The sequence below is a fragment of the Typopeltis vanoorti genome, chromosome 7 (assembly GCF_054136105.1).
Source record: "Typopeltis vanoorti isolate ZY-2024b chromosome 7, IOZ_Tvanoo_1.0, whole genome shotgun sequence".
NCBI classification, from domain to species: Eukaryota; Metazoa; Arthropoda; class Arachnida; order Uropygi; family Thelyphonidae; genus Typopeltis; species Typopeltis vanoorti.
In genome coordinates, this window is record NC_143555.1 from 118,383,196 (window position 1) to 118,406,008 (window position 22,813).

At 38.7% G+C, this 22,813-nt stretch overlaps 1 long non-coding RNA gene across 1 annotated transcript in view; it reads left to right on the plus strand.

The window, feature by feature from the left end:
- Positions 1-22,813, plus strand: part of LOC150104994 (uncharacterized) — a 276,526-nt gene that overhangs the window by 166,216 nt on the left and 87,497 nt on the right. The window contains exon 4 of the long non-coding RNA XR_016548591.1: positions 16,589-16,665. This is a non-coding gene — a long non-coding RNA (uncharacterized LOC150104994). The remainder of the gene's footprint in view (positions 1-16,588; positions 16,666-22,813) is intronic.

Below are 22,813 nucleotides of genomic sequence, written 5' to 3' on the forward strand. Positions count from 1 at the left end.
TGTGGGTGCTACGACCGTGAATGAGTTCAAAGTGAGGTATGATAGATACTGTATGAATGTCGAATAGATATTCTTGACATGATGTTAGGGCCTCCCTCAATGATCTCGAGGGAAGTCCTAACATCGATGAGTCTGTCGACTCCTTGGAGTTGGCAAAATAATAATAATATGTTCATTAATAATAATAAAGTAAGCATCATGCTTACTTTATTCCTCACTGCTCATTCATCATCATCATCAGTCCCCCCTCCTCCACCATATCCTGTACACTCCATTATCATCAGTCCCTACTCCACCATATCCTCCACACTCCAGTATCTCATGACATTGCCTTTGCAAGGATGATATACACTGATAAACTGATCATTGAATACTTCAACTATATTCTCTGCATTGGTTACCAATTTGCCAGTGTCATCAATTAGCATCATTCTCCCATAGTTATTTTTTCTTCTACTTACTGTTCCCGATATGATGCTATAAAAATTCTCTGATGATTAAACAAAAGTAGTATCAAACAAAATTTGTAAGGATGACCATCCAAGAATGCCATTAAAGAGTGGTACTGAAAGCTTATCACAACAGCTATTTATGCAATGGCAGACATAGACAACCAAGAAGCAGCAATAGGGAAGTTCCTACATGCATCTGCAAAACATTATGTGCTGGGCATGTGAGAGCTGCAGATAGCGTCCACACCTGTACTGTGTATTGTGGAGAATATTTCTATCAGAAGTCATACAGATTGCAGTAAGATCTAAGCAATGTTTACAAAGAAGTTTGTTTCACCTTTTGTCATATTTTTTATGGAAATGATAGCAAAACTCTCAGGTCCAAGTTGGTGTTTAGTGGTAATGCAACTTTTCATTTAGGCAACAGAGAACCCAAAGATATTTATTAAGTTTCAACAAGATTCTCCAAAGGCAACATGTTCTCTAATACACACCTCAGCAAAGAAGAATGATCAATACTGTAGACCATCTTTCTGGATATACTGAAGAACTAGTTCTGGTAGGATTCCACAAGGTTGATAGCCAATCAACTATCCAACAAAATGGAGCCCAATTTCGCATACAACAGTTTCCTGATGATCAATTACCAGACCAATAGACTGAGAAAGAGCAGAAATGACTCTTTGGTGTCTAAGGTCTACTGACCTTACTCCAATTAGACTTCCTCATGTGAGGATATGCCAGAAACATGTTTACATTCCACTACTATGAACATTAACATCCATGAAGCCATTATATCAATGATTCTTCCATATATGTTATATAAGATCTGACAAGCATTTCAACGCAGGCTGAATATTTATAGTGCTAATTTAATACTTGTAAGGTGCAATACTTGGAATAAAAAATCTCAGTAGTTATTCCCACTACATGATATTTGACTGTTATGCACTGTCTTACTTCCAGATCTCCCATCTGGCTAGTACCAAAAGTACCAAATGTTTCCAGAACTGGTGGAAAAGACTCTGGAATGAACTAGAAACTATACAAGTACTTGATTACAGATCCAACTATCAAACCTCCATAATTCAATCTACCTCGACACTTCCAGAGCCATCTATAAAGTTTTAGGAGCAGACAAAGCTGCTGTGCCCACTTATTACATTGGGGGAAATTTCACAGTCGTCCTTTTACGTGTGGTGCTGTGCAGACTATGTTATATCACTGATGACTGCCCCACACACTCCTTACCTGGGGCCTCAGGAACTTGCATTTACATCTAGATGGTGCATCGACTGGTTAATTGAACTCTCAGTCTGTATATAGTTTTGCTCATTAATTTCTTGTATATTTCCCCATGTGCTAAATAAATAAATAAAAAGTTCAATGTTAGTAAATGTAAAGTCATGCACTTCCATGTGATTAGATATCAAATGTCACATTATGTTGGTGGCATATTCTATAAGAAACTGATCAGGCTATGAATCTTGAAGTTTTAGTAGATAGGAAGTTGCAGTTCAAAGGCCATATAGCAAAGATCACAAATACAACTCAGAGGATGGTTGTAATGCTGAAACAAATTGTAACATGTATAATTAAGGAAGTCATTTTGACTCTTTATAAAACTTTGATAAAGTTTGACCATATTTGGACTATTGCGTACAGATCTGGTCTCCTGGTTTTCATAGCGATTCTAATACAGTGGGGAGAGAGAATGCAAAGGAGAGTGTTAAAACTGATATCAGGATTGTGGGATACTGATTAAGAATTTATAGACTGCATATACTAGCAAAGAGAAGAAAGAAACTTCGGCAAAATAGCCAAAGATGAAGCAATTGACATCCTGGCTCTCCAGGAAACACATGTGCCTGGCACAGCCCTCAATAGACTAAAGATCCTAGGACTCATTCATGTGTCTTATAACTGTCACCTCAAGCATGGCCTAGCAACCTATATCCTGCCTGGTCTCAAGGATATAACCCAAAGTGTTCCTGATACAGAATACAGAATAGGTATCAAAGTTCAAAATATCACCATATACAATGTCTACAACTCCTCTATCGCATTCCTGACCTGATCAGATGGACCAACTTCCTCCTCACCCTGCTATCTATGTTGGTGACTTCAATTCCCATCACATCATGTGGGGCTATTCCTCTAACAACCGGGATGGTAATAATCCAGCTAACTGGATGGATACATATAACTTGTATTTGAATTATGATGCCAAGCAGGATGGCACTCTTTACTCAGCCAGATGGAACAGAACCAACACCCCCAGATCTGTGCATAGTCACTAAAGACTCTGAAGACCACCCTCTACCATCAACCAGAACCATCCTTAACAGCTTCCCTAATAGTCAACATCATCCTACATTAATAGAGATAGGAACATCAATCCCAGTCATCAGTGGAACACCAATCGTTAGATGGAATCTCTGCAGGTCCAACTGGACTGCATTTCAGAAACAAACCGAGCAAACCATTAGAGCAATTCCACCCACTCCTAATTGCTATCCTAGATTTGTTAAACTACTCAAATCTGCAGCAAAAGCTTCTATCCCTAGAGGCTACAGAAAACAATATATCCCATGTTGGAGTAGAGAAAGTGAGGAACTCCTAGCCAAATATGAGTAAACTGAAGATCCAACTATTACTAAGGAGCTCATATCAACCCTAGATACAAACAGAAAGAAAAGATGGATCTCAACCATCAATGAATTCGATTTTGTCACATTTAGTCGGAGAAGCTGGTCACTTCTGAGAAAATTAGGTGGAGCAGAGCCAACAACACACAAAACAACAGAGATAACTCATAATCAAATGGCTAACCATTTATTGAAAACCTCCAAGATTCATCCCAGCTCTACCAGGAAAATTGCTGTACAAGCAATTTTCCTGGTAGAGCTGGGACACCAGCTCTACCAGGAAAATCCTTAAGATGGAACCAGAGCTTCCCGAACTCTTACACTCAGTATCTCGGAAAGAGGTACAAATAGCCTTAAAACTTACCAAGAATGGCAAAGCTGCAGGAGTGGATGGTGTACTCACTGAGTTCCTAAAACATCTTGGTCACCATGGCCAAACATGGCTAGCTGCCCTTTTCTCAGAAATCATCATGCTGGTAAACTACCAAATCTGTGGCAGGAAGCCAAAATAATTGCCGTGCCCAAACCAGGGAAAGATCCAAAATGATGTGAAAAACCTGCGACCTATCTCCTTGCTTTGCACCACCTTTAAGCTCTTTGAAAGAATTCTCCTTAAAAGAATTTCACCACTCATCGAAAGAGCACTCCTGACTGAACAAGCTGGCTTCAGGCCAGGAAGAAGTTGCTGTGACCAGGTCCTGGCAACCCAAATTGAAGCAGGCTTCCAGAAGAAATCTAAATCTGGAGCCACTTTCATTGACCTAACATCTGCTTATGACACTGTCTTGATCAGGGGCCTCCTCCTAAAACTACGAAATATTATAAAGTGTAAAAAAATTTTCCAACTTTTTGATTCTATTCTCTCCAACAGAAAGATCCGGGTCCATATTGGCAGAAAAAAAAGAGCAGGCCCAGATTCCTTCACAATGGTCTTCCTCGGAGCTTTGTGTGATCCCCTATACTTTTTAGCATCTACATGTATGATCTACCTCATACCAGATCAAGCAAGTATATGTATGCCGATGACCTAGCGATCTTACATCAATCCACCTCCTTTACCAACCTAGAATCAACCATGAATACAGACCTGAACACCCTGAAAGAGTACTTTAAGGTGGTACTTGAAGCCAAATCCAACAAAAACAGTGTCCTCGGTATTCCACCTGTACAATGCAAAGGCGAATCGATAACTCAACCATACTTTCTGTGGAAAAATGGTAGAACATGAGCCTCACCCAAAATACCTTGGGGTGAGCCTGGACAGAAGCCTAACCTATAAAAGGCACATCATCAACCTCTCCAATAAAATTAAAACCAGAAATAATATCATTTCAAGGTTTGCTGGAACAACCTGGGGTTGTGGTGCAGAAGTCCTAAGATCGTCTGCACTAGCCCTCGCATTCTCTGCAGCAGAATATCGTGCCCCTGTCTGGGAAAGAAGTTCACACTAACATTATAGACACCCAGCTAAATTCTATCATGCACACAATTAGTGAGACAGTGAGAAGCACCCCTCTCTCCTGGCTGCCTGTTCTATCTAACATTGCTCCACCACACATACGGAGAAGACGAGCCTTGATTAAGGAATTTAATCAAGCAACCCACTCCTGCCCCTACATCAGACTCTCATAAACCCACCTAGTCTACACCTCAAATCTAGAAAGCCTCTCTGGTCCACGGACGAACTCTCTTCAGCTGTGCTGCTATCAATATCTGACTTATGGAGAGAACACTGGTCCAACAATCTCCCAACAAACGGCTTCCTGGTAGAAGATTCCTGTGCTCTGCAGCCTGGTTTTGCTCTTCTTAGGAAGATTTGGTCATCAATAAACAGGATCAGAACTAGTCAGGGCAGATGTGGCTACCTTCTACATAAATGGGAGCTGTCAGATCACCCATATTGTGATTGTCCTCCCATGGCTCAGACGATTACTCATATTGTGTACAACTGCCCAAGGCGCCAATTTCATGGTGGTGGCCTGCAGGACATCCACAAAGTGACAGTGAGGCCTTGAATTGGCTTTGACCAAGGTCCAGGCTGGACCTTGACCAACTACAGGTCAAGGTCCAGCCTGGAACTTGACCTGTAGTTGGTGTGGCGGTGGTTATGGAGGAAACAGAAGATCACGGTCCCATCTCACCACGAAGACGTTATTCTCATAGTCACTCTCTTAGTCCTCGTCATGGTATCAACAGAACTCCTCCTCATGTTAGAAGATGATGATGTAATCTGAAATGGGCCCCCCCCTCTAATGGATCAAGTTTTCTCACACAAAACATAACTGCTCTCTAATTAAACCTAGGATACAGTACATTTATATTGTGAAGTGTTGTGAGAAGATGCAGCCTTGTCATACTTGTTACAGTAGGACGATAACTGTCCCTGGCTTGATTATGACAAGTTTGCTTTATTTGCTTTATTTAAAAAAGGAAAGACTTAGAAAGCTGGTTGTGCCTTTTATGTAATAATGAACTTTTATATGTTAAGATTTTCATCATTTGTCGCTGGAAATTGTGATTGCACTTTTCACTTACCAGTTTCATGTAGCCATAAGCATAAATAAATAAATTTTATGGAGGATACATCCTTGGAAGTTAAGAATGAATGCCTTCAAGAAGGGGGGGGGGGGCTAATTTTTTCTCTCCTAAGAAAGGGTGTGATTGGAATGGATTGCCATTGGATGTAGTTTGTGTGCAAGTACTGTTCTTGAATTCATTCAAGAACAAGTATGACAGCTGGTGCAGGTAGTATATGGCCTCCCTCGATGAGTCCCTGACTCTCTGGCGGTCTCTCTTAATAATAATAATATTAAAAATTCAGGAGGATAAGAAGCTGTTGCTAAGATACTAGCAAAATTCTCTCCTAAAGCTTCTGAAATAGCTTTGAGATCAAAAACACATCCATATATTCCATGGTAGAAAAAGTGTTTTATATTCTTCCTTTCATTTTCCAGATATTACCTCATACAGTTTTTGCACTGGTTATTTGATTAATCAATAATGTAAACCAGATTCAAAATGGTTTTGAGTGTGATGTCTCACATAATGTGCTTTGGCCCAAGCACGTTCAAATGCTATTAAGTGTGATATGATAGGGTATCTATCTTGTTGTTGATCTCAAAGTTATTTCACACACTTCAGGAGAGAATTTTGCCAAAAAAAGAAACCAAAAAATAAATAAATGAATAAACCCCATTCTCTGTCTTGATCTTTTTTTTTTTTTTTTTTTTTTTTTGTCTTCTTGGGCACTCTGGTTTTGACCAAGTCTTTGGACAGTGCAGAAATCGAGATGATATTTTTTTGAATTGCAGCTGTTGCTGCCTGGAACAATACACTCTGTGACATACTTCATTACTACATTGATAAGTATTTGACTGGCTGTTTCAGCATTAAGTACTGCAAAATAGGAAAAAGAATTCCAGTCAGCCTAGTCCATTTTTCCCATGGGCATCCAGATAGGAGAACATGGGCAGTGGAAAAATTGTAAGGGGTGGATTGTGAGATCTATATTGTAGAATATGAGCAGATGGCCATATGGAAGAAGGTATTGGCTCTATTATTAAGAAGGGAGAGGTCACGATTGTTGAACATTTGCTTAATGATCCGACCTTTAATGGACACACCACAGTGTGTCCATTAAAATCACCCATGAGAAGTATGGACTGAGACAGCTGCAACATAGGATTATCAAACTCATTCTTATTTAATTCATAACCCAGATGAATGGAAAATACTGTAACAAGAAATCTCATACATATGCGAATCGCTACTGCTTCCAGAACAGTATTAAACCGAACATGATGGAAAAGAGTATGACTGCCCACTAGAATAGCTACTCCACAATGAACAGAACTATCTCCAATTCCTTAAGGTGTGGTCCTCACACTGGGTTTAAAGTATGTTTCCTGCAGATAGAAACAGGTTTGTGTTTCTGTAGCAGAGCCTTGAAAATCATGAATATTTGGTGAAACTCAATAAAAGTTCCATTGTAAAAATTTTGCTATTGTTCTGAGATGTTGTGGACATATCTTTGTCAGTCTTATGTTTGTCTATTGATTCAAGGAAGTGTGGATGGCCAGTGTCCATTTCATCTGCGGTTCAACTGTATAATACAACATCTGATGTATCAGGATGATTTGGTGAGTTTAGTTTACATTTGGCAGATACATAAGTATTGATTTTTTCCATGGGGTGTCTGGTAGTTTACCTTACAGTGATATCCTTTTCATTATTTTCTTGACAAGTGGGTTTTCATTGAATGAAATCATTTTTGGAGTTCTTTCAGGAGTGAGACCATAGGTCATGTGACTGATGCACTCCACAGTAAAGCATTCACAATCATAAAGTTCAGGTATTGTGAAATTATCAGATGGTGGAATATTATTATTATTATTCAGGCCTCCATGGAGTCAAAAGACTCATCGTGGAAGGTCCTTCCTAAGAAACACAAAGTCTATCAAGACTCATCGAGGGGAGGTCCCCCCCCCTTGAGAAACACAGTCTATCATACCACTCCTTAAATTCATTGACTGTACTCGCTCTCACCACTCTGTCAGGCAATGCATTCCATGGTTCAACCACCCTCCATGCAAAGAAACCACGCCTCACCCTCTTGCAAACAGTTTCCTTTCGTAACTTCCAGGGATGGTCTCTTGTCATCACTCCTTCCCGCTGTTCAACAAAGCGAAAGAACTCGCCAGTGTCAACCCTGTAACCACCTCTCAACAGTTTTAAAGTCTCAATCATATCACCTCTCCTTCTTCTATCCACCAAACTCTGCAATCCACATTCCCACGGCCGATCCTCATAACTAACATGGTACAGTCATGAAACCATCTTTGTAATCCGCCTTTGTACCCTTTCCACAGTTAATTTATCCCCTTCAAATCCTGGGGACCAAATCTGAGAACAATAGTCTAAGTGTGGTCTGATCAGAGACTTATACAACAGAATGATAATCCTTTTATCATTGTAACATTTTATAACATGACTGCAGGTCAGTGTCCTTCTCATTATTGCAGCAATCCTCTGTGTTACCTTCACTACCTTTGCAATATGTCCCCTAAATTTCAGGTTTCTATCTATCATCAACCCCATATCTCTTGTCTCCCCTACTTCCTCCAGTATAACTCCTCCTATAGAGTATGCAGTATCTCAATGATGTTTCCCAAACCTCAAGACCTTACATTTTGCTGCATTAAACTGACACCCCCATTCATTTGCCCATCTATCTAGCTTATTCAAATCCTCTTGCAGGGCTACCACATCTGCACTATTACTAATAATCCTTATCAGCTTCGCATCATCTGCAAACAACTGAATATCCTCTTGCAATCCATCGACAATGAATAGACTTACAAGTTTGAGTTGCTGTTGATGACTGTCACCTTCTCAACATACGATTTCAGGATAGGTGTGGTGTGGCAGCTAGCTTCCTCATTGTATCCTGATATGATATATTTTGTTATTTTTATCTTCTGTATTTCTTTTTCATCCTTCCACCTCTGACATGCAGATAAGTTGAGTAGGCTGGATGATCTCCCTGACAGTTGACACATTTAGCTTTCTTTGCAGAGCAAGATTTATTATTATGCTTTTTACTATCACTTGAGCAGTCACATGGTAGAGCCACAACAAGCAGTTTGGGCAGGCCCATTTTTCTGACATTTAAATCATCTCAGTGGATTGGGGATGTGGAGCCTAACAGGACAGTTGAGTTACCCTGATTTTACAAAAATACGAGGCTTAGGTGCATCAAAAGTAAGCATGATATTCCTGGTTGGAACCAGGTGACCATCCCTACATATCAGGATAGGGATCAATACCTTATCGCTCGCTGATCTTTAATCTCTGAATATATTTCCTCATCTGGAACATCAAGGAGATTCCATTCTGATATCACTCTTCTAGAAGAGTTTAGTGTTTTTATGAGGGGGGGTTACTGTAATTGGTATTCCACCCAACTGATGTTTCCATAAGGATATCACCAGAATATAGTTTCTCGAATTGTTTTAGGAGATAATGCTAGTCCTTCTAAACCATTTTGAATAAAGAAGTATGACATTTTACCTATTGGCTTTTCACCTATTGCATAGATAATGCAATAGGTGGTAAGTGCACCTTTAGCAAAACTGGTACTTTTATACTGTGCCATGTCTTTTATTTCTTACTTCTGCTATCAAATAATTTATCTACAGTATGAATACTTGGTTGGGACCTTGTTAGGGGGCCCTGAAAAATTTGAGGACGAAGAATTCATATTGAAGGGTTTTTTTTGCTGCAACATCATTGACTTTTGCAGTCAAGCTGAACTGATCATGGATGGGTCATCCAAGACTGCCTTGCCAAACAGAGGCCAAAATAGTGCAAGACTACCAAGGATCCTCCTTTCCGGAGCCACGGATCGCACCACAGAGCAAACATAATGGCAGGGCATCGGATCCCGGTGATTTTGGAAGACAGAATAGTATAAAAAGACTCAGGAGAAATAGAGTGAAGAATACAGAAAGAAAAGCAAAGACAAAGAGTAAGAACGAAAAGGGCCAGTACCATCACTAGGAGGCCACTCCATCTGCAATGAACAGGTGCCCCATAAGGAAGGTGTGTGTGTGTGTGTGTGTGTGTGTGTGTGTGTGTGTGTGTGTGTGTGTGTGTGTGTGTGTGTGTGTGTGTGTGTGTGTGTGTGTGTGCAGGTAGTGTGAATTGGGCCATCAGTGGAGGTGGTAAGTGCATCTTTAGCAAATGTTTTCAAAAAAAAAAAAAAAAAAAGATATTTAGGCACTGTGTGACCTGAAATTCTTGATTCTTTTGAGGAGCCAAAATAATAATAATAATAATAATAATAAATCCTCATTCCATATTACTGTTCTATGCTGTCTCCAAAAATTCCATAATCATCTGCCTTATAGCTGTCCCACATACAACTCTTTCCTCACAGAAACTCCCATATAACTGACTACCATTAATCAGTACCTCATGGCTACCTCATGGTGAGCTTTCATCAAGTCCTCAGAAACTCAAGAAATTCATTTTCCTCTTCTACATACTATCTTTTCCATTCATATCTGCAGCTGCATTGTGAGTGGAGATACTATCTCTTCATTTCAAATGATATATCTATAATTAAAATCACCCTTCTCTTCATCTCTACCTAAACCAACTTTCATAACAATTTTCTTGTCATCATTTTCCACATTTCCAGGTCTATAGCAATAAACAACTAAATAATTCATTCTGCCCACCTCCACCTTATAATATATTGACTCCAAATTGCTGCCATTATTCCATTCCTCTGCATTTCCACCTTGAGAAGGTACAATTCCTCTACTATATCAACAGCACTTTCTCCCCGTTTCCCTTGTGCTCTTAATGTGCTCATGAAAACAATAGGAAGACTCTTCAAACTCTATTCCTGTTGAGTGCATTATCCTCATCCAACAAACTCATACCAACAATTTCAATTTTTGAACAAATAAACACAAACATAGTAGCTCATTTTTCAATCTGTAATAAGTAACCATTCCAATATATTCTGCTTCTCAGCTCTGACTCCTGACCAGACTTTACCATTCTTCATTACTGCAATCTATTCTATTTTCCTCAGATCCAAATAACAAGTTAAACCATAAAATAAAAAAGCACTTTTTTTGTGTTAGTCCCATAATGAAACAATGGAAACCTATAACATCTTTTAGTGCTTTGGGAAAGCTAAGTTAACCTACAAATTCTGCTCTAGAGATCAAACACAAAATCTTTTCAAGTCACTTCAGGCAATGAACCACATCTAATACTACCTAAAGAATTTAATGATCACCATTGCTACTGTGATTCAAACCAAGCCTGTTAGCTGCAAAACTACAAAATAATATCACATTTCAAAAGTAAGGAAATCCTTTATTTCATTAAAAATAACCATGTCATGAAAAATAATCCATAATTTCACTAACAGAATTTATAAGATATTAGGTAGTAGCTTAGGTAGGAGATGAAATTCACTGCCTACTCCTCGTCTATCATTCTATGTGAACGATAGAAGAGGAGAGCATAGGATAAATGGAAGAGAGGGAATGAGAGAGAGGTATGGGAATGATAGAAGAGGAGAGAGTGGAAGAGAGGAAATGAGAAAGTTATGAGAATGATAGAAGAGGAGAGAATGGAAACAGTAGAGTGAAGGATGCATGGGAGCAATCGAGGAACAGTATGGGGACTCGATGATCCATGGTGTGAAAGATATGATGCGTGAGAAGTGTCTGCCTGGAGGAAAGATAGAAAGTATGGCTATGGCAATTAAGAGGGGTGAAAGGGTGGATGAGATGATTGTGATGGTAAAAACAAATGACTTGAGAGGTAATGTAAATTGGGCAGTGAGAAATATGAGATTCTTGCTTCAGGTAGTATGAAAGAAGACATAGAGAGGAAAGATAGTGTGTGTTGCCTAGGTATGATAGTGACGAGCTAAGCAAAAGAGCAGTAATATTGAATAACATACTAGCTAGAATGTATCAGAAGAGAGGATTGGAATATATAGATGCTTGGAGGGAGTTTGAGGACAGAGAAGAATTGTATGCGAGAGACCACTTGCATTTGAATGAGGAAGGACGTAAGCATCTGGAGAGATTGCTGTTCTGAACAAGTCAGTGTGGCAATGCAGGGAAACTAGAATGCCCAAGGTGGATGGTAGCAGGGGTGGCCTCTTGTGGGAAAAGGTACTTGGGAGAAGGGGGATGACATCAGGTAACGCTGAGCCCAGTGGAATCTAGAGGGGGGGGGGATAATTCTGGGTATAGAAATAGTGGCATTTTTATGCTTTACACTAAAGCCAAGAGTATCCAGAATAAAGGAGAGAAATTGGTGGCGATGATAGCATCAGACTGGCCAAAGATTATTGGGATCACTGAGACGTGGTTGACAAAAGAGGATATAATAACAGGAATAGAAGTAACAGGGTACAGCATTTTTCAGCAAGATAGGAAGGGAAAGCGTGGTGGTGGAGTACTGCTTATGATAAGTGATGACTTATGTCCTCTAAGAGTGGAGGCTTTCGAAGGCAGTGACACTAATGAATTTGAAAGCATATGGTGTGAAGTAGAGATAGGCAAGATGGGATATTTAATGGGGTGCTGCTACAAACTAAGGAGCACAGAGGGGGGTGGGGACCAGGAGATGTTTAGACAGTTAAGCTTGGCAAGTGCAAGAAGAATGATTCTTATGGGAGATTTTAACTACAGCACTATAATTTTGGAGAGGAAGATGCATATAGCAATAAGGGAATGGAATTTCTAGACTTCTTGAGGGACAAATGTCTTAGGTAACATTTAATAAAGGGAATAAGAGGTTCAAGAGTTTTGGATTTGGTCATAGCATCAGAAGAGTTGATAATAACTGAGATGACATCTCTCCCACCAGTTGGAGAGAGTGACCATGTGGTTTTGACTTGGAAGATGAATAGACATGCAGGAGTATCAAAGAGATGGGAACATATGTGGAATTATAAGGCAGGTGATTATAATAGTCTTAGACATCAACTTGGGAAAGTTTCATGGAGGGAGGAATTGGAAGGCCGGGATATCATTAGCGCTTGGGAAATTGTGAAGGAATATTTGTTAGCAGCAATAGTAAGCTGTATTCCACAAGTGGAGAAGAGGACATAATTTGGTGTAAACTGGATGACAAACAATATTAAACAGGAACTGCATGTAAAAAAGAGGGTATGGAAGAGATATAAGGAGAAAGATGAAGAGCAGATGCATGAAGAATATAAGACACAGGCCAAGAGAGTGACTAGTATGGTAAGGAAGGCGAAACTGGAATACGAGTAGAGATTGGCCCTAAGATCCAAAGAAAACTCTAGGGAATTTTTTAGCTTTGTGGCCAGTAGGAGGAGAAATGATTGTGAACGAATGACATTGTGGGATAAAAATGGGAATAGAGTGACTGATGCAGAGGACATAGTGGACTTGTTCAATGAACACTTTATTGGTATATTTCATCCTGGAGGAGTAAATTTGAATACTAGAGGACAGGACAGGTTCGAGGTTTAGAGGTGCAGGAGGAGAGTGTGTATCAAATACTGAGTACCCTGGATGTCAGTAAAGCTGTGGGACTGGATGGTATTTCACCATGAGTTTTGAGAGAATGTGCTCAAGAACTGACAGCTCCTTTCACCTGCTTTTCAATGAAAGTCTGGCTGCAGGAAAGGTGCCCTTGGAATGGAAGGAAGGTAAGATAGTGCCTAAGGTTGCATAAGGGTGGTAGCAGACTGGAAGTGTCTAATTATAGGCTAGTTTGTGTATCATTCAGTAAGATCTTGGAGAAAGTAGTGAAGGACCATATACAGGATTGGGCAGATGAGGGTAATGTTATCTGTGAGAGTCAACATGGATTTGTGAAGGGGTGCTCTTGTTTTAGTAATATGCTAACCTTTTAGAATTAAGTTACAAGAACAGAGATGAGGCAAAGGCATATACTGACATTTTCTTGGATTTAGCTAAGGCATTTGAGAGGGTTCCACATGATAAGCTGATATTTAAGTTGCAGCACATGGGTATGGATTTCAGGTTGGTCAACTGGATTCAGGATTGACTGTCTGAAAGGTATCAGAGAGTTATGTATGGTGGGGAAGTTTCAAGGAGGCAGAGGGTTACAAGTGGGGTCCCACAGGGCTCAGTACTGGAACCTATATTGTTTAACCTTTATATCAATGACATTGTCAGTGGATTGCAGGGGGGGTAGTCAGTTTGTTTGCAGATGACGTGAAGCTGGGGAGGGTTATTAGTAATAGTGCAGATGTGGTAGTCCTACAAGAGGATTTGAATAAGCTAGACAGATGGGCAAATGAATGGGGGGTGTCAGTTTAATGCAGCAAAATATAAGGTCTTGAGGTTTGGGAAACATCGATGGGATGCTGCATACTCTATTGGAGGAGCTATACTGGAGGAAGTAGGGGGAGACAAGAGATTTGGGGTTGATGATTGATAGAAACCTGAAATTCAGGGGACATATTGCAAAGGTGGTGAAGGTAATACAGAGGATTGCTGCAATAATAAGAACGACACTGACCTGCAGAGATAAAAGAGTTATCATTCCGTTGTATAAGACCCTGATCACACCACACTTAGACTATTGTTCTCAGATTTGGTCCCCAGGATTTGAAGGGGATAAATTAACTGTGGAAAGGGTACAAAGGTGGATAACAAAGACAGTTTCATGACTGTACAATGTTAGTTATAAGGATTGGCTGAGGTGATGTGGACTGCAGAGTTTGGTGGATAGAAGAAGGAGAGGTGCTATGATTGAGACTTTTAAACTGTTGAGAGGTGGTTACAGGGTTGACACTGGGAGTTATTTCGCTTGGTTGAACAGCAGGAAGGAGTGATGACAAGGGGCCCAACCCTGGAAGTTACGAAAGGAAACTGTAAACAAGAGCGTGAGGAGTGGTTTCTTTGCATGGAGGATGGTTGAACCATGGAATGCATTGCCTGATAGAGTGGTGAAAGCGAGAATGGTCAATGAGTTTAAGGAGTGGTATGATAGACTTTATGTTTCCTAGGAAGGACCTCCCACGACGAGTCTTTTGACTCCTTGGATGCCTAAGTAATAATAATAATAATAATAATAATATTTAGAGATATGAAGAGCCTTGAAAAATTCCATGTTTAGCCTATACAGCAGAATTTACAGATTATCTGTCTCTTTGCTTACACTTGAATTTTGTATATAGTGTGCATATTAAAAAGCATATAAGAATTAGATCTTTATATTTATCAATCTCAAGCGTTAAGATGCCAGCAGTGTTTTGTGCAGTGCTCTCATAGTGCAGTCAAAACGTGAATCTTCTTTCCTGTAAATTTAAATCCCTGTAGAATATGAGAAACATTTTATAAGAACTTTTGAGCTGAAAACATGTGACTCTGTCTCATGTGGAGATGATAAAATTTTTCTGCCTACAAACTGGCAAGAACATTAACTGATAGATATAGATACAGACATTGCAAACTATGGAGAAAGGATTACCCATCCTATCTGAATAAAATTAGCTTAAAGAAAGTCAAATTACTTAGCAGTAAACAGACCACAAATTCATCATCAAACTCCCTATATGTACCTCAGGGTGGAGTGTACGGAATATTATGATAGTACATACCACTCACTGAATTAGTAACCTGTATGCAGATGTATGTAAATGTCACTTACAAAGCGTATATGTAAAATACTTAAATATATATTTAAAAAATGTAAAATAGCAGCATTCCTAAATAGGCAACTATTTAGGAATGCTGCTGGTCAGTAATCATCAATAATGTTGATCACAATGGGAAAAACAAAGGCTCTTTCAGAGTTTGATAAAGGGCTTATTGTGGGTGCCCATCTGCTAGAGCCATGATTTTGAAAACAGAAGAGCTGATTGGTTTCACAAAAGATGAGATATCCTTGGGGTTTAATCAGTGGAAAAATAACCACTGATTAAACCTTGCTTGTCTAGGAGGTGTAACTGTGATCCTAAGACAGTCTGTAAGGAGCAAGATCATCAATTTTTGAGAAGGCGTGTATGCACAAACAGAACTTCCTATGTGCAGCAACTGACCGAAGTATTTAATGAGTACTGTTCTCGACCCGTTTCTCACTGAACTACGTGCAGAGAATTGACAAGGATTTGTATTGGCAATCACATGCCTATATGTAAAATAAAAGTTTCTAATTTAGTGGTCAGTACATGTATTACATATAAAGTTTACATTAGTAATAAACAACATATACTACTACCTAAAGAATTTCATGGTCACTCATGCTACTGTGATTCAAACCAAGCGTGTTAGCTGCAAAACTATGCATTATTGATATCACATCTCAAAGAATATGGGAAGTGGAGGTTACAGGGTATTATGATAGTGATACATGAAAAGTTTATATTACAATAACAACATCTACTACAAAGAATTTCATTATCTTCCTAATGATAACTTCCTATGAAAATTTTCCACCAAATTATTTTGTTATCTGTCAGGACTCCAATATTGTTAGATGTTATATTACAGTCTTCTAAGACACTTATTGTATCAATCCACCTAAATCCTGGCAAAAAATAAAAAACTTGTTTTATTTACCTTTCCTTGCCTATTCTGTTTAAGTGATCATACCACCTGAGATTAGCTCTGCTCACAACTAATAACATCAAGCTCCTTCTCCTAATATCCTAGTTTTTAATATGATTCAGCCACTGATGCCATTCACTTCTCTAATCTTTTACAGAACTCTCAAATCTGTGGTCTCCAGTCTTTGATCAACTATTTTTATTTCTAACCAAACTCTCAGACTCATAAGTTAAAAGAGAACACTATTCAACTTACATGAAACTGACCACTAAAAACAGATCACATAAAAATTAAAATATGATTTTTTTTTGCATTATGTAATTTGATAATAGTGCTTTCATATTAAGATCCATAATGTGGCAAACAATACCTTATTAAAGGATTTTTTTTTTTTTAGAGAAAGTTTCAATTGTTGGAATGTTGTTTCAATCCTTATTGAAATCTCATCAGCAAGCATGTAGCTATCCTCCAATGGTAAGTTATCTCAGTGTGCTTTATCTAATGCACTGTCCAGAATCCAAAACCTAATGACAATACCTCACTGCTCATAATGACAACAACTGAAGTAAATAATTTGTTTGATGTAAAAAATGTAAAGATCAAAATAAGCATTTTTAAATTTCTCATTACTATGATTTGTTTTTAATTCTGAATTCTGTATTTCTTGTGAAATTTCAAAAAAAAATTATTGATAAAAACTGCTTAAAAGGATAAATTTTTATATTTATCAAAAGGATTGAGATATATTGAGACACAATATTCTAAAAGTTACTTAGGGCATTCGAATACCATAAATGAGCCTCTAGAGTTCGGTTCGTATAGACGAGTCCTTTGGTTGGAAAGACCCAGGTTCAAACCTGTCTATGATGTGAGGAAACTTTATCAAGTGTTTTCAATAATATGGTGAGTTAGTTGGTCTCATATTGGATGTGAGAGCATGTGTTGACAGGAAAGGAATGGGATGACCTGGGATCAAGAGGAAACAGTTGGAATTGAAGAGAGTTCTAAAATGAATAAGCTGAAAGGGAAATGGCCCCAGTCCAGCATGGAGAGATCACATCGAATGAGTGGTATCAGTGGAACTAGCTGTAGATCCAGAAATGAGCTGTTGTGTTTGTATACCAATGCTAGAAGTATAAGAAACAAGGCAGATGAAATGGTTGCACTAATTGTATCTGTTCATCCAAAGATTGTCGGAATAAGTGAGACATGGTTAGATGAGGACGGCATCTTGACAGGAATAGAGAGGGAAATTACTATTACTATTATTACTATTACTATTATTACGGGCAACTCCAGGGAGTCATTGGACTCATCGAGGGAGGCCCCAAATCATATTCATCACAACTATTTGACATTCATACAGTATCTATCATACCTCGCCTTAAACTCATTCACTGTCACAGCATCCACCACAGACTCAGGGAGCGCATTCCACTCATTCACTACTCTAAAAGTAAAGAACCAGCTCTAACACCTTTACTAACCACACTTTTGCCCAGTTTCCATGGATGTCCCCTAGTCCTCCCACAACCAGCCCTGTTCTCAAAAATATCTTCTGAATTAATTTTATAGAAACCCTTCAGTAATTTGAATGTCTCAATCATATCTCCCCTCCTCCGCCTATCAACCAATTTTTGCAACCCACAAATCCTCAACCTGTTCTCATACGGTTCATTCCACAGACCTGCTATCATCTTGGTCACTCGCCTCTGGATCCTCTCCACCTCCTCCCCATCAAGAAGAAACCTAGGTGACCAAATCTGAGCACAGTAGTCTAGATGGGGTCTTATCAAGGCTCGATAGAGAGGAACAATAACCTGCTTGTCTCTGCTTGTCAACATATTCTTCAGCAACCAAGTGATTTGATGAGCTGTTTTGGTCACTTTTGCAATGTGTCCTCTAAATTTCAATTCCTTATCTACCAACACTCCTAAATCTCGTGCCTCATCAATTTCCTGGAGCAGGGTTCCACCAATGCAGTAAACTGCCGCCAATCTTTTCACCCCAAAATGCATAACCTTACATTTTGCCACATTAAACTGACATCCATTCTCCTTAGCCCAGACCTCCAATCTATCCAAATCATCCTGCAAAATTTTGACGTCATCTGCATTCACTATTGCCCTACCCAACTTCGCATCATCCGCAAACAAATGAACTGTTCCTCTCAGATCATTTCCTATATCATTTATGAACAAATTAAACAGCAGTGGTCCAAGAACAGATCCTTGTGGCACACCACTAGTCACAGGCTGTCTTGTGGACTCTACTCCCGAGTAAATGTATGATGTTTTGTGAGGATAGAAAGGGTAAAAAGGGAGGAGGAGTACTATTGATGATAGAGAAAGAGTTATGTCCATACAAAGTGGAGATGTAAGACGGAAATAGTGCCAGTGGTTTTGAGGCAGTATGGTGTGAGATAGAGGTAAATGGAATCAAATACTTGTGGGATGTTGTTATAAACCAGGTAATGTGGATGGTGGTGATAGTGAAATGTATAGTCAAATTAGCCAAGCAAATAAGAAAAGGGTGATCATTATGAGTGATTTTAATTATGGCAATATAGACTGGAATGATGAGATAGCAACTGGAAGTAAAGAAAATAAGTTTCTTGAGTTTTTGAGGGATAACTACCTCAGACAGTATGTAACAGAGGGCACACGAGGATTAAGGGTCTTGGATTTGGTCATCTCATCAGAGGATGTAATTATAAATGAAGTGTCAAATCACCCACCAATTGTGAGAGTGACCATGATGTGATTACCTGGGTGATTGCCAGCAGTGTGAGGATCTCTGTAAGAAAAGGGTACATGTGGAACTACAAGGGTGGGGGGGGGAGTGATTATCAAGAACTCAAGAGACGGCTTGCAGGTGTAGCATGGAATGAGGAGTTAGCTGGAACAGAGATCATTGCAGCTTGGGGGATTTTCAAAAACTATCTAGCAGATGCATTGTCTAAACGTATTCCAAAGGTGAGAATTTTAAATAAGGAAGGTGTGAAATGGATTAATAAAGAGATTAATCATGTGATACAGAGAAAAAGAGCATTATGGAGGCAGCATAAGAGAAGTGGAAAAAACCAATTCCAGGAGAACTACAAAGACCAGGCAAGGTGGGTGACTTGGTTCATGAGGGTAGCTAAAGAGAGGTATGAACAGCAGTTAGCTAATGAAGCCAAAAAGAATCCTAAGGAGTTCTTTCGATATGTAGCCAGCAAAAGAAAGAATGATTATGGAAGGATCACATTGATTGGAGAAAATGGTATAAAGACAGCTGTTGCAGAAGGTATGGTGGAGATACTTAATGAGCAGTTAATAAAGGTCTTTCAATCTTGTAAATGTGACTTCATGGAGAGATTGAGAGCAGTTGATAATGGGGAAGAGAGACTGACTGTAAGTGAGCAAGAAGTGTATGGGGAGATGAGAAAACTAGATGTAAATAAGACTGTGGGACTTGATAATATATCACCACGTATTCTGAAGGAATGTGCCAGGGAGTTGACACCGGCCTTGACATATTTTTTTAATATGAGTTTTGCACTGGGTCAAGTTCCTAAGGAGGGCAAGATTGTGCCACTTCATAAAGGAGTGATAGAACTCAAGAATCAAACTATAGGCCTAACTGTGTGTCAGGTGTTGCAGGAGTTTGAGAAGCTTGTGAGAACTAGGATCCAGAATTGGGTTGAGAACAATGGTATTATCTTTGATGGACAGCATGGATTTGCTAAAGGGAGTTCATGTTTTAGTAATCAACTTACTTATTATAATAAGGTGACTGCTTCCATGGACAGAGGAGAAGGATACACAGTAATATACTTAGATTTTGCAAAGGCTTTTGATAGATTATCGCATGATAAGTTGATAGTCAAACTGGAGTGGATGGGGTTGGATATTAGATTGATGCATTGGATTGGAGACTGGTTATGTGATAGGTATCAACAAGTTGTGTGTGTGGGGACCGATATCCAGGAAAAGGAAAGTTACTAGTGGTGTGCCTCAGGGATCTGTTTTAGGGCCATTGCTGTTTAACTTGTATATTAATGATATTGGTAAAGATTTGGATGGAGATAGTCAGTTGTTTGCAGATGATGCAAAGTTGGGATGAACCATGAAGAGTAGAGAGGATGTTGTGGCCTTACAAGAAGACTTGAATAAATTGAGTGATTGCGCATGGGAATGGAGATGTGAGTTCAATGTTGGAAAAATGTAAGGTTTTAAAATTTGGAAAACAAAAATGGGATGCAGAATTTATGCTTGGTGAGGATATATTGTCGGAGGTCGATGAAATAAGAGATCTAGGGGTGATAGTGGATAAGGATCTGAAATTTAGGGGACACATAGCCAAAATTGTGAAGACAACACAAAGGCTTCTGGGAATGATGCAGAGGACACTGACTTGTAGAAGTAGGAAGATTCGTGTTCCATTGTTTAAGGCTTTGATTAGTCCACACATGGACTACTGTACCCAGATTTGGTCACCTGGTTTTCAGAAGGACAAAGAGATGTTGGAAAGGGTCCAGAGGTGACTGACTAAGGTAGTTTCTAACCGCTGGAATGTTGAGTATGAGGAAAGTTTGAGGAGATGCAACTTGCAGAGTCTGGTAGACAGGAGGAAGAGGGGAGATATGATAGAGACCTACAAGTTATTAAGGGGTTGTTATAGGATCAATGCTGGAGAGGTTCTACAGAAAATAGTGGGAGATCAGGGGAGAACCAGAGGTTATCCCTGGAAGCTGTATAAGGAGGGTGTAAGTAGGGGAGTGAGAAGCAGGCTTTTTTCGTGTAGAGTTGTGAATGATTGGAATACCTTGCCTGAGAGTGTGGTGTCTGCAGAGAATTTGAGTGTGTTTAAAGCATGGTATGTTGAGCTGCATGTTTGATAAAAGGACCTCCTAGATGAGTTCTTTGACTACATCTAGTCTTGGGTAATAATAATAATAATAATATAGTGGTGGAGGGTTTTCTCACTGAATCTTGGATTTTTCATCCGTCAAAACAGACAAACTGGCCAGATACACATAATATACAGACATAGCACACTTTGGGAATAATGATTAACCAATCTATTTATTCCATCAGATTTGGTTTTGGATATACTGCACGGTGAAAATCAGAAAGAATCAGGATAAAAAATATAAAAAAAACTTATTAAAAATAGACTCGAATTTCTTTAGGTTGAAATTTAATGAAATATGCATGAATGAAGAATATTTGAAAGAATGGAAGTAAAGGAAGAGATTAATGAAGAAAATGAAAAATGACTTTGAAGCTGTTCCCACCAGATAGTAGTGTCCAGGTTAGGTTGAAATGTTTGGATTTTTAGCAAGGGATCTACAGCCAGTTAGACATCAATGTGTTTGTTTGTTTTCTTTTCTTGTTGCACTGTGCTCATTGTGGAATATGGTATTGCTATAACTTCAATAAATATGAGATAAAAAATAAAATATGCTCAACTTATTGAAAACTTAAAATATACATTTTTATTTTATTTTATCATTATTGTTTTTGTAGTGGATGATCCTCTATTTTACTGAATCCAAAAAGCATACTTACTAATTTCATATCTTTTTCCAACTGCAGAAATTCTTCTAACTGTAGAAGGTGTTGTTCACTGCTTTTCCAGTAACTTCTAAATTCTTCCCATTTTAACTGTAGATTCTGAACTGCACATTCTACCTATAATGCAACATGAATTACTGCCTGAAAATCAGATAACTCTTGTCCTTAAAACATACAGTTAGCAAAGCATACTTTTTTTTGTGTGCTTCGTTGCTTTAATCATACTTTGTTTTCATGGCATAGATCTTGATGGTAATAATAATAAATGCAAAATAACAATAACTGATTATTACTATAAAAACAGTTGAAATTTTGTGTATTGAGAACATAATAGATATATAACAGCATCTTTATGGTAAACTACATTTTCAGGCCACTTATACATATTACTTTCTATGAACAGTTACTTTAAAAGCGGACTGTCATTTAAGCACTGTTTGTTATGTACTGCATCATCAATCTACTGCATTTAAATTTAGAAGGGAATAAACACAGTGAGAACCATAAGATTTTTTTGGCAAATTAGCTCAGAAAATGAAATAGTTAATCTATAAAGTTTCATGCGAAAACTGACCAGAGAGCTTAAGGAATACACTCACCGGCATATTACGAATTGCCCTAGCCGAAACTTATAGGAAGCACGAACGCTCAAAGCACCCATATATTTGCCTTCTATTGGTCTATTTTGATAAGGATTCATTGGTCTGACAGCTGTTTCAAACTCCAACAGTTGTCAGCAGCTCTTCTGCCTTAGCAATAATAGATCTCTCATATGCTAATATTTTGCTGTAGATCAATCACTTCTTATCATACATAGAAATATTCCTTTTTATTCAGGAATAGACAAATTTTAACTATGTACTACTTGTAGGTATTGTATGTATGCACTAATTATGTACTATATTTAGCAACAATTAGTGTAGTTAGAGACAACTGGAATGACACTCGTAATGGAGAAACACTCCACTCCCACAGACTCTATGCTGCATGCATACAAGAAAAACAGATTTATTGTAGTGCTAAACATAGCACTACATAGCAGCTAACTAAATACATTTGTC